The following is a 12823-nucleotide window of genomic DNA, read 5'->3' as shown; positions in this document are numbered from 1 at the left end:
GTGAATGAGGCCAAACCTGTGTAATCTGCTTCTGGTTTTAAGTCTACCTCGTAAGAGAAACCAACCAAAGACCTTCACCTTAGGAAGTACGTTCAATTGCCAGAGTTTCTTGAGCAAAGGAGATTGAACATGGCTCTCTACATTTGCATTTTGTAACCATGTGGCAGATTTAATAGTAAACGCACCATTTGGCGAGGGCCCCCAGAAATCACAAGTTGCATATTGATATAAATTATGTTTCTCATGTTTCTTATGATATTGAGGGCAATGTAGTCATGCAATGCTAATTAAACCCCATATCATTGGTGTAATTTTTAATTCTTGATGCAAATCTTTGTAAGATTTGAGGATATCCTTTACACTTTTTTTATTTCGATGAGATATATCATGCTCTGCCTTCGTGAAATGCGTGATTTTCATAATTTCATTGAAAATGTATGTACACAATCTGCTTTCTTTTGTACTTTTTGCATTAGTCAGGATCTGAATGAAGCATAACTCGAGCACGTCTGATATATAGGATTCACCACACTTTTTCAATTGTTTACACTGACAACAAACCGAAAAAAAACAAAAACAAAAAGAAAAAAAAAACTAAAAGAAATAGAGAGTATTCAGTGTATCGACGTGCACTTGCACTAACAAAAATAGACGATTAGATAACATCAAGTTATTTTTTTGTTATTAAAAAAAAAACCTATAAATATCAACGGCTGAGATCTGCTGAATGTGCTAGTTCACTTGCATTATCGGTGCATAGAACAATTTTCTAAAAAACAATTGACTTTTCAATAATAAAATATATGTACTCGATCATCCTCAACTTTGGGGGTTGGTTTTCTCAATTACTAGTGTAAAATTCTCAGATAAATTTTAATTAATCAGACCATATGCAGTTAAATTACATGAACATTTAAATTCAAGCATTAAAAAAAAAAAAACATAAACAAAATCACAAATTCACGAAATCTCATGGTGGAGAGACTGAGAGGTGCATTTTGGAAACCAAACTGGCCAAGTGAACCCCGTGATTGGAAATTACCATACTCGTAGAAGCTACAAGTACATATTTTTTTCTGGTGTCAAAGACTTCATCAAGTTTCAAACTGCCCAAAGTATAGCTCATTGATAGAGTAAAAAGACCATATACACATCGTGAAGAAATGAAAAAATAAGTTCAAACCCTAAATTGTAGGCTTATGCTATGCTATTTGATATAATCTTGTGATACACCTCTAATGTCCCGTCCAAATTTTTTTTTCATATTGATCATTAAAATGTTATTGGGACAATCTTTTTTATGATTACCTAAAAGATGAAAAATCCCAATTCATTTTTCATTCTCAAAGGAACACACTGCAAGCGCATATACTAGATTCCCCTCTCAATTGTAAATATGTTCTCGTCTAGTGGCTATCCGAGCCGAAGAGGCCTCTGGCCTTTTGATGAGCAGCGGGTGCGGCTGAATAGGTCCTTTTCATGTTTGGTGTGATGGGTCCATCATGGACTATGTTAAGATCTTTCGAAACAAACCAAGTCAGAAGGGAGGAGGTGAGGTTGACGATGTCGGTGTCTCGTCTGAGATCTCGGAGAGTTTCACGGGGAATTACGGCGGCAGGTTAAAGGATGGTGAGTGAGGAAGAATCCTTTCCTAGTGGACGGGTCATCTTAGTTGGAGTGTGGCAATGTTGGAATCTGTGGTGCTCAGATTTGATTAGAAAGCTCTTATCTAGTTTGGGATGCTAGGATCCTATCCGGGGATGGAGCTCCTTGCTTGGCGCAAAGCAAGTGATGACGGAATTGTTGTCAAGTGTTGGGAAGACTAGGGTCTTACAGGCGAGATGGTGGTGCCACGGCCTCTACCATTTTCAACTTGGACTTGCGCCTAGTGGTATTTGAGCCTGGGCTTTGGCTTTGGTCCAATTTTATTTTTCTGTTTTGATTATTGCATTTTAATTTTAGTTAAACGTGGCTTTATGACGCTAATAAGTCCCTGCCACTATTTGATAGGGCGACATGGGCTCTTTCCTTGATTGCACACTCAGTGTGCCTTGTCTGGTCTAGCAAGGTGGCGAGCCATTTACTTGATCAAATGGACGCAATTTTCTGGTGGCAAGATGAAACATAGTGCTGCCGGATCTATTTTCGTGCAGCAACATAGTAGGAAAGCTGTACTATTTGTAATTAACTAATGATGCTTCTTCATGATAGAGTTATTTTTCCATTATATCACTGCTTTGTTAAAGCAAATGGAGTAGCTAGTCGAGCACTTTTTGTTAATTGGTGCATGTTAGAATACATAGATTTTGTGGAAAAACCTGGTATTATTTCAGGATGTTCTCTTGATGCTTACTGTAATCTAGGCTCTATGTCCTCTCCTTATATTCTGCAGTTTCATTAATTAAGACTTGAGAGCAACTGCACCAGCTGTTTTTTTTTTTTTTTTTAAATGAAGATGAAAAATCACTTTTTTATATTCATGTACATATCTATTTTCATCAATGATTACGCAAATTTTATGACTATCATATTCTTTTTGTTCTCAAATAAATAAGGGTCCTTGACCCAAAGCATTAAAATCAGCTAAAATTGTCTCACTTACCCCAACAACAAATTTTTATTCCCACTTACCCAATTTCAAGCAAAATAACAATTTTACCCTTAACCAAATTGTTTATTCCCTTGATCTCTCTCCTCTTCCAGATCGCACTCTCTCTCCTTTCTCTCCTCTCTCTGCAAACACCACATCCAATTCCTCGAATTCCCATCCTCACCGGAGCGAATCGTTTAGAGTCCTGAAGCTCTGGCGACGCCACAGCATGTCGGAGACCGGAGTCTCGGAGGGGCAACTGCCGGTACCCGCCGTCACAGAGTAGCAACATCTCTTTGAAAGGCTTACTGGAGCCTCTCCTTCCTTGAAACCTTAATCTAACATCAACGAAGCTCACCTCGCGGCCGCCGCCGACCGAGCGTTTCTAGAATCTCATAAAATTATTCCGATTACAGCAATAAATCTGGTGATGCTTTGGTGGTGGAATTGATGCCTGAGGTGATCCGGTTGCTGAAGGAGAGGATCAACGAGAGCTCGATTGATAAAACGACGGACGAAGATGATAGGTCTCGGCGGCATTTACCAGAGTGCCGGTGGGGTTTGCCGTTGTGGCTGCTTATTAGTTTAGGTGGTTTGTTACACAGGTGTGGATTTTTCGGGGATGGTGATTTGGAATTTAGTTGTGGATGTGAAATTGAGATTTTGGCTGTTAAATTACTTTCTTTTTTTTTACAGGTTTGCTTTCTGTGTTGGTTCTTGCTTGCTTTGGTTTGGTTAAGCTCTTTCTGTTTCTACTTTTTCATTGGTTATTGGTTAAATTCTTGAGAGTTCATTAGTAATTTGTAATTCATTTGCCACTACTTCTCTATTGGTGAATGAGATTATGACTTGCCATGGGAGCTAGTTGCCATCCATTGTAGCATGCGCTTGCTTTTTGATTGATATTCACATCATGAAGGGTGTAAAACGACACTGGAAATAGTCTTGGGAGTTCTAAGTAGTGGCCAATTGTCCTGATTGCTTGGCAAAGCAATTTATGCATGCACCACTTTGAAAAGAATTCCATCATCTAATTTGGTCTTGTTTTCTTTATAAAATCTGTTTTTTTTTTTTTTTTGGTAAAGTGGGGGTAGAAGGCCCAGAAGGAAAGAAAAAAGAAAAAAGAAATATTTTGAATGTCTATTAGAAGGCAATAGAGGTTTGTTAAATATCTATTAGGGGGCAATAGACGTCTATTGGGTGGCAATAAATGTTTTGAATTGATGTAATCTCCTCGTTTTTTTTTCCTTAATTAAAGTTTTATTTGTCTAATTTTATAGAGATTAGTTCTCATTCTAGCGACCGATAGTTCTATTGGGGGGCAATACAAGTTTATTCAGGGAAGTAATAAACCTCTCTGGCTCCATATGAGATCTCTGACAACCTCTTTGGAGACTTCCGGCCAGGTTTTATAAACTTCTATTGCCCCTCAATAAAGGTCTATTGCCCTCCAATAGAGGTTTATTACCCCTCAATAGGGGCAATAGACGTCTATTTGGAGGCAATAAACATTTCCTGCGACCTATGAGATTTTCAACGACCTCTTTGGGGACCTCCGGCGAGGTTTTCAAAGACGTCCGGTGGGCGGCGGCCGGTGACCGGAATCCTGCGAAAGTTGGCAGAAATCCGACGACCGGTTATCGGAATCCGACGGCCGGTGACGGGAATCCGGCAGCCAGTGATGGGGCTCCGGCGAAGTCTCCTATGGTTTCTCTCTCTTCCATTCTCTCTCTCTCTCTCTCTCTCTCTCTAAGTAACAAAGAGGTGAGGTTAAAATAGTCTCAAAAATTAACAAAAAAAAAAAAAAACCTAATGGGGTATTAGGGAAGACTTCCTTAGACTGTTTTGGGTAAGGGGGAATTAAAAAAACTTAATGGGGTAAGTGGGAAAAAAATCCCTAAAAATGGGGTAAATGGACAAAATCCCAATAAATAACTAGCAATCAAAATTAACGTTTAGCTAAATTTGTATATTGTTGTAAAGAAATTGAATTTGAGAGGAATTTGCTGTGTGTTCTCATTGATAATAGGGGCCTCTTTATATAGAGGATTACAATGCATAGAATCTCAATCGTACAAGGAAAGTAATCGTACATTGAATAGAAATCTAGATCCTTCTAATTTAACCCTATTACCACTAGGTCAAGTAACCTAGAGTTTGGGCCAAACACAAATAGAGATATCCTTAAACACTCCCCCTTGTGTTGTCCAAACGCGGTGCTTCTCTCGTTGCCTCGTTAAAAACCTTGCCGAGTAACAAAAACCCAGTGGGACAAAAATAACCTCGGTCGAAGGGGAAAAAGAGCACAACACACCCTTCACGTTTCAAGGTGAACATGTAGACATCTCCCCCTGATGTCTGCGCCTCCCCCTGATGACTACGATCATGGGAGTTCAGATAATTTCCGCAAGCCAATTCTTGCCACATGTTTCTCGAACGTGGATTTGGGCAATGACTTAGTAAACAAGTCTGCCTCATTGTCCTCAGATCGAACCTGGTTCACTTTGATCTTGAGGAGCTTCTGTTGTTGCTGATTGTAGAAGAATTTGGGCGATATATGCTTGGTGTTGTTGCCTTTGATGTAGCCTTGCTTCATTTGTTCAATGCAAGCAGCATTATCCTCATAAATGCTCGTTGGCTCATCTGTGGTAGACTTCAAACCACAATTGCTTCGAATATGCGTAACTATGGATCGAAGCCATATACATTCACGAACTGCTTCGTGAAGAGCAATAATCTTTGCATGATTCGAAGAAGTAGCGACTAAGGTCTGTTTTGTAGACCTCCAAGATATCGCGGTCTTTCCCATGGTGAAAACATAACCAGTTTGGGAGCGACCTTTGTGTGGGTCAGAGAGGTACCCAGCATCAGCAAAACCTTCCAAAACACTTATATCGTTTTGGGATGGGGATAGGGGACGCAGTCCACCATGTGTGGCGTCCCTGGCACTTGATGGGTCCGAATCCATCTTCTCTCTGTAGGGATAGAACAAGCCCATATCGATCGTACCACTTAGGTATCGAAAGATATCTTTAACACCAGTCCAATGGCGTCGTGTAGGCGCAGAGCTATATCTAGCTAGCAAGTTCACAGCGGATGAGATATCCGGTCTTGTGCATTGAGCTAAGTACAATAATGCGCCTATTGCACTTAGGTAGGGCACTTCTGCCTCTAGCACTTCTTCATCGTCATCTTTTGGATGAAATTGATCCTTCTTTGGATCAAGACTACGGACGACCATTGGGGTGCTAATAGCATTGTCATCTACTATAAAAATAATATGGCAATTGCCTACATCTCTTGGAAAATAAAAAGACTTAATCAAAATCGCCAGTTTCTGGGTCTTAATCCTTGTAGTCTTCCACCCTTAGATCGAGATCTCCATCTTGATCTTCTTGTTCCATGTAATTTGCCTCCCTTGCTTCACAATACATCTTGTATGCGTTTACAACATTTTGGGATGCTTTACACGCCCTTGCCCAATGTCCTGGCAGTCCACATCTGAGACAAGCATCTTTACGGTCAGATTCCCTTGAACGAGGCGCTTTAGGAGCGCTTTGAGGGCGGTTATATCCTTTGGTGGCGTCACCACCATAACCGGAGGCTTGGCCTCTCTCTCTCTCTTCACACGTTTACCTCCACGGTTCCGTGCACGCCTATCTTGACGGTTTCCTTCCTCTTTAGGGCGAGAATATGGACCAGAACGTCCAGAATTATCCCTATTCTTAGGGTTTCGCTCCTTGCGTCCTCCCTTGGAGGCGCGACTATAGTTAGACTCCGGAATTGACTTGGTTCCCACGGGTCTAGAGTTATAGTTCTTCACAAGTATGTTGTCGTGCTTTTCAGCTACGTTCAAGGCACCAATTAGCTCATGAAATCTTGTGATGCGTCTGGCATTGACATCAATCTGAAAGTTTTTGGCTATCATCAATGCAGAGACGGGGAAGGTGGAGAGAGTCTTCTCGATCAACATCGTATCAGTGATGTTCTGTCCACAGAATTCCATCAAAGATTTGATACGAAGGGCTTCCGAATTGTAGTCAAGTACAGACTTGAAATCACAGAAGCGGAGGCTAGACCATCTCACTTCTAAGTCTGGAAGCAGGGAATCACGGACGTTGCCAAAACGCTGCTCGAGTTCTACCCATAGTCTTCTTGGGTCTTCCTCATTGAGGTACTCATTTTGGAGCGCGTCATTCATGTGCCTTGTCATGAGAATGATGGCTTTAGCTTCATTCGCCTCTCTCGTAGCTCTATTTGCTTCAAAAGCAGCAGCTTGTTGAGGAGTACGCACATCCTGACTTGGCTCTTGGATCGTACTCAGGATCCCATCAGCCTTAAGATGCTGGCGCACATCACGGACCCACTTGTGGTATCCTGCGCCTGTTGTCTCTAGTGGAGCGAAGCTCAACTTGTTCAGGTTACTCATCCTGAAAAACAACAAGAAAATAGGGTTAGTTTCGGAGCGAAAAAAGGCTACCACGAAAAACTATAAAATTTTTGAGCGTAGTCGCTTCCAAGAAATTAGGGATTTTCTGAGCATAGTCACTTCCAAGAAAATCCGATTCCAAGAGGGGGTTTTGGATTGGATCGAAACGACGATGTGAGTGGTCGATCGTTTTCTTCTCAACAAACTCTAAGTTTGGAGGACTCTACAAGCTCTAAGCTCGGAGTGAGCACGAACCCCCACAGTTCGGCTTTTGGTCTCCCCTATGAAGAAGAAAGGGGGGTAGAAGAAGGGATGTTGGAAGTCCCCGAGAAAAAGAAGAAGAAATTGAAAAACTTCAAAAACGGGAACTTTTAGAAAAGTTTACCTTGAAAAGATGCTGGAATTCTTGACCGGAAAAGATGACGGAGGTGGCCGGAAAAAGGTTGCCGGAGGTCGCCGGAAAAGTGGCCGGAAACTGGTGGCCGGAGGTGGTGGCCGGAGCTAGGCAGGGTTGCTGCAGGGGCTGTGCAGGGCTGGCAGGCAGATGCTCGGCAGGTGCTAGGCAGCTGTCGGCAGATGCAGGCACAGGGATGCGCAGGTCTCGGCAGGTGCTCGGCAGGTGTCGGCGGGGGCTATGCGGAGCTTTCGGCAGATGTCGACAGGGGCGGGCAGGTGTCTCGGCAGCTCTCGGCAGGTCTCGGCAGGTGTCTCGGCAGGTCTCGGCAGGTGTCTCGGCAGGTCTCGGCAGGTGTCTCGGCAGCTCTCGGCAGGAGCAGGCACAGGGCTCGGCAGATCTCGGCAGCTGCTCCGCAGGGCTCGCAGGGGCAGGCACAGGGCAGGGGCCGGTCCGATTTTTCCGACGGCTGGTTCCGGGGTTTTCCGGCCGGTTCCGGTGGTTCCGCCGCCGGTTTTGGGCTCCTTGGGAATAGGGCTTCGATATGTGGGGCGGTGGTTGCAGGATTTTGAAGGTTACGAAATTAGGGTTTTCAGGGTTAGGGCTTCGTGCTGATAACGTGTTGTAGAGAAACTGAATTTGAGAGGAATTTGCTGTGTGTTCTCATTGATAATAGGGGCCTCTTTATATAGAGGATTAGAATGCATAGAATCTCAATCGTACAAGGAAAGTAATCGTACATTGAATAGGAATCTAGATCCTTCTAATTTAACCCTATTACCACTAGGTCAAGTAACCTAGAGTTTGGGCCAAACATAAATAGAGATATCCTTAAACATATATTTAATTATTATTTTTTTAGTAAATGAAAAGGAATATATTGAAGTCATTAGCTAGACATGTCAAGTCAATAAAAAAAAATGAATGAAAAGGAATATGGGTGGAGATCTTCAGTCATTCGCTCCCCTCATGACAAATGGCGCCGTGGCTTTGATTGGTGCGACATTGGGAGAGATCCTATAACTTGATAAGCCGGGAATTAAGAATGGTAAGGCGATGAGAACGCATCCGACGCTTGAGGCAGTGACGGTGCAGGTTGGGTCAAACTCTCACCCTAGCTATGTTAGGCTTTCTGATGGTAGGCTTCAGGTATCCCCAGACTTTGTTGGGCTTCTATCACAAGCAATTACGCCTAATCCCTTTACTTCCACCCCGAGATCCTTCACCTTCTAAATTCCTGGAACCCGGCCGAGGTGCTGGATGCACAGCTGTCGATGTTTCAAAGCCCACTGATGGTGTCATCTTCTACACTAGTCTCAGTGTCTACTACTGCTCCTGTGGGCCATGAAGCCATCACGGGGAAGAAAGGTCTACTTCAATAGAGATCATCCAGTATTCTAAACATTCAAAGTTGGTGACGGTACCAGTCCCTGTTTGCACCCGAGCTGAGCCATCCTCATAGAGAACATCCCGAAAAATAGTAGGAGTCTCATCTAACCATACATCAGAAATGTAATTAATACTAGCCCCTTTGCTTTTTATTTTTAGTAGGTCATTTTTTTTAGTAGGTCCATCTTCATTTTCCTTTTTTGTTCTTGTCTTTTCTTAGTTGTCTTGGTTAGTTGTTTGAAAATAACTTTTTAAATTATTGAATGATCTTGTCATGACATTTGTTTTATTATATCCATTCATTTTTTAAAGTCATTATGCAACAAAAGGTCTCGGTCAAATTTTTGCACTAAATTTCTAAATTCTCAGGACCGGCCCTGCTCCAACAAAAGTCTGAATCTCTAACATGCATTCAAGTTTTAAACATAGTGAAAATTCATTGATATGAGAAACTTTTAAGACCGCAAATTGTGATGCCAATGAATAATTCCAAGAGAATTCAAATCATACTCAATTTACATGGTTGTCCACTCCCATCAGAAAACCAATGCAAATATATCAACAAATTTAGTAAGGCTCACCCATGCAACAAGAGCTGTCAATACATATTGTCTATCATCTGAACTTATGAGGCTTTTGTCTCGTTTGATTGGGAGAGTTTCTATTGGGATCTCTAAGAGCATCTTTAGCAATGCTAGCCATTTTAGAGTTAAATTTTAGCCAAAGTAGCTAAAAAGTCATTTTAGCTAGCCACTTTAGAAATACGTCTGTATCAGTGCTCTCTATTTTAGCTAGTTTTGAATTTATATAATTTTTCAAATGAAGATTAAATAGTTTAAATATATTTATAAATTACATAAAATAACTTAAAAGAAATGTTTTAAATTATAGAAAGCCTCATCTCGCTCTCTATATTTAGGAGCGAGATAGCTAAAAGTTATAATGGAGAGCCACTTAGGAGTCTGGTGCAGCTGCTAAAATAGATAAAAAGCTAAATATCCTCTCCAAAATAGCTAAGGAGTCAAAATAGAGAGTCTGCTAAAGATGCTCTAAATTTGCTCATTTGACTTCTCATACTCTCTACATCTCCTATTTGTTTTTAAATACAAACATTTGCTCACTAGACGTCCTTTTGAATTCCTAAAATAACCTTAATTATATCATTCACATATAAAAAAATAAATTGCTCATTATACTTGTAGTTCACTCACTACACCCCCTTCCTTGATTTTGTTTTTCTTTTGCATGCAAACCTAAAAACTTCCCCAAAAATTTTCTAGAACTTTTCTACATGTATCAAACGGTCATAGCTTTCTCATTTAGTTCCGTGGCAAAGAAATCCCAATAGGATATATGACCTATGCGTATTATTGTTTTCATGGCTGGAACTTTTTGGCTAGTGAAGTTGCTGGGTTTCCGTGCTTGTCATTAATTTCTCAACCATGCTCGGTTCTTTAGTTTTAGCAATGAATTGGAGGCCCTGATGTATTATTCCTGGACAATGGCGGAACTTCATGGGGGCCAGAGTGGGCCCTGGCCCCCCCCCCCCCAATGATTTTTAAAATATTAGTGCTGGGCATTTGGCACCAGAAATCCGGTTACCGAACCGACCGAACCGCAAATTCCGGTGCGGCAACCAATCCGAATTCAAAACGACGCCATTCTGAGAACACACCGAACCGAACCGCTCCACTTCGGGTCGGAATCGGGTCCAGGTGTCGAACTGACCGGATTAAAACCGACCGACCCGAATTTAAATTAATTATATATTTTCAATTATTTTTAATACCTATCAATCTCTGATTGGCCCTAAGACCAAGCTTACCTAGACTTGGCCACACTCGATCTGGCAGAAACCCTAAAGAGGGTAAGACCCCAAACCCCAAACTCGATCTCTCACTCTCTCCTTCGAGGCCAGCAGAAGCCTTCGACAACTGACCGTTGACGGCGCCGGTGCCGGTGCTTTGTCTTACTACTCAGGTGGATTTCCTTCTATTTCTGCACTCGATTTCATCTTCTCTTCTCCTCAACTTAACATCTTCGTTTTTTCATGTTTTTAAAGGAGATCGAGAACTGCAAGGTGGATTTCCTTCGAGCCCAGCCGAAGTCTTTGACCCTATCCTTTCACTATTCAGGTTCGGATACTCGATTTCTCTTCTGTTCTCGATTTCTCTTCTCGATTTCATCTGTATATGATTGGTTTTTCATTTTTTGAAGGAGTTTGAGAACTGCAAGCTGGTTTGGTGCTTAGGGTTACTGGGTATCAAATGAGAGAGGATGATTGGTTGGTGGGTTACTGGGTATCAAATGAGAGAGGATAATTGGTTGGTGGGTTACTGGAATACTGGGTTTACTTGATTAGGGTTTCTGCCGATATCAAGATGATTGGTTGCTTTGATTTCATTTTGGTTCTGTTTTGTTGATGTAAATGGGTTTTTGCAAAATGGTTTTGTTTGATTTCTCTTCTCGTTTTGATTTCCTGTTGGTTGTAGACTTGTAGTTGGTTTTGAACTGGAAATTGTAGTTGGTTGTAAACTGCATGTTAGTTGTGATTTTCTGTTTGTGTTTCATTTTTTGATTTTCTGTTTGGTGTTTCATTGTTATGCAGATTATGGAAGGGATTTCCTCAACTCCAACTTCTACACCGGCTGGAACTGTAGACTCTAGCATCAGGACAACCCCCACACCAAGTCATACTGCTGTAGTTGTTCAAAGTCCTGCTCCAGCAGCAGCCCTTCCACCACTTCCTGAAGAACAAGACGGATCAAGCAAGAGGAAGAACAACTCGATCGTGTGGCAGCATTTCGAGAAGTTGAAGAATCCAGATGGGAGTTTGATAAAGCCACTGCGTTCAAGGTGCAAGTACTACCCCCAAACCTACGCAAGCGACTCCAGAAACAATGACACAACAGCAATGAGGACACACGTGCTGTACCAGTGCAGGAAATCGCCAATCTATACCCCGAATAAGAAGCAGAAGTACTTGACCTTTGATTCAGCTGAAAGTGGAGGTAAATTAATTGCTATTGCTTATGATAAGAGGACTTCTAGGCTAGCTTGTGCGAAAATGGTGGTTCGTGATGAACTGCCATTTTCGTTTGTTGAGAATGAAGGGTTTAAGGATTTCATGAAGGTGACTCAGCCTCAATTTAAGCCACCTTCTAGGAGAACAATAGCTAGAGATATTTGGAAGCTTTATGAGGCTAAGAGGGAGAGGATTAGGGGGTTTTTAGCTGTTAATCAGCAAAGGGTTTCACTCACAACGGATACTTGGACAAGTATCCAAAACATTAATTACATGGTGTTGACTGCTCATTTCGTAGATAAGAGATAAGAGTTGGAAGTTGCACAAGAGGATTTTAAACTTTTGTGTGATTCCAAATCACAAGGGTAAAACAATAGGCAAGCTGGTTGAATCTTGTTTGATTAAGTGGGGGATTGATAAGGTTTTCACAATAGTTGTCGATAATGCAAGTCCAAATCAGGTGGCTTTAGAGTACATGAGGGAGAAGATAGGAAATTGGGATAAGGTTGTGTTGGGAGGATCGTTTCTGCATTAGCGTTGCTGCTGCCATATTCTGAACCTCATTGTGAGGGATGGAATGGAGGAGCTAGACTCCTCCATTGATGGCATACGAAATTGTGTGAAGTATATTAGGTCTTCGCCGGCAAGGCTTGAGAAGTTTAGGAAGTGTGCAGCTCAAGAAAAGATCGAGCATAAGGGAGGAATTGTTCCTTTGGAGTGTGCACACGTTGGAATTCAACATACTTTATGTTGGATTTAGCTCTAAAGTACAAGAAGGCATTTTCTAGGCTTGAGGATGAAGACCAGCAGTTTGAGGGGTATTTCCAAGAGAGGGTGGGTGGAAACAAGAGAGAAGGGCCTCCTAGAGCTGCCGATTGGGATAAGGCAGCAAGGCTTGCTAAGTTTCTTAAACAAAATTATGAAGCCACCTTGAAGTTTAGTGCCACTAAGCATGTAACCGCCAATGAACCTCTCCTTTAGATGTGCACTATTATT

This window comes from Rosa rugosa, chromosome 1 (genome assembly GCF_958449725.1).
Source record: "Rosa rugosa chromosome 1, drRosRugo1.1, whole genome shotgun sequence".
Lineage (NCBI taxonomy): Eukaryota > Viridiplantae > Streptophyta > Magnoliopsida > Rosales > Rosaceae > Rosa > Rosa rugosa.
The sequence above is the reverse complement of the archived record's forward strand: the minus strand, read 5'-3'. Positions refer to the sequence as shown.